This window comes from Halyomorpha halys, unplaced genomic scaffold (genome assembly GCF_000696795.3).
Source record: "Halyomorpha halys isolate HHAL.00 unplaced genomic scaffold, Hhal_1.1 Scaffold1238.1, whole genome shotgun sequence".
Classification (NCBI taxonomy): Eukaryota; Metazoa; Arthropoda; class Insecta; order Hemiptera; family Pentatomidae; genus Halyomorpha; species Halyomorpha halys.
In genome coordinates this window covers 63,804-64,317 of record NW_027107160.1, presented here as the reverse complement: position 1 = coordinate 64,317, position 514 = coordinate 63,804, and the positions used below count along the sequence as shown (strand labels likewise).

At 29.0% G+C, this 514-nt stretch overlaps 1 long non-coding RNA gene across 1 annotated transcript in view; it reads right to left on the bottom strand.

Annotated features, from left to right (window-relative positions):
- LOC136795315 (uncharacterized) overlaps positions 1–514 on the bottom strand; it is a 17,252-nt gene that overhangs the window by 4,381 nt on the left and 12,357 nt on the right. The window lies entirely within an intron of this gene.

Here is a 514-nt window from a genome sequence, read left to right as displayed (position 1 = left end):
CGATATATAAATACTCAGTTGTTATCATTGTTTATTTATTTTTCTTACTTATTTCTTTGTAATTTTTTTTTTTTAGCTTCTTTTTATTTTTTATTAGTTACTTCTTTTACAATTATTGTTATTATTCTTATATTGTTTTTTTTTTCATCAATATAATCTCCTATTATTTGTAACGGTATTTGTCATTCTAATTTTACTTAGTTATTATTATTATCATGTAATTACTCATATTACTCATGTACCGTATCATTCTGTATTTTTCTCTTATCATTTTTTATTTTTTGTCAAATCTTTATCACTACTTCCTGTATACGCGACGTATTTGAAATCGTTATAAAACCGTTATACAGCTTGCTGCCCACCTCCTCCCCACTCCTCCACGCTTCCGCTTCATTGTTGCCTTCTGTTCAACCATTTGCTTTGTATCTTTTTAGCCCTGATGAAGCCCTGCAAAGTGGGGCGAAACGTTGGAAAATAAATAGTTGTAAACTATTTTTGTTTCACTTTTGACCAC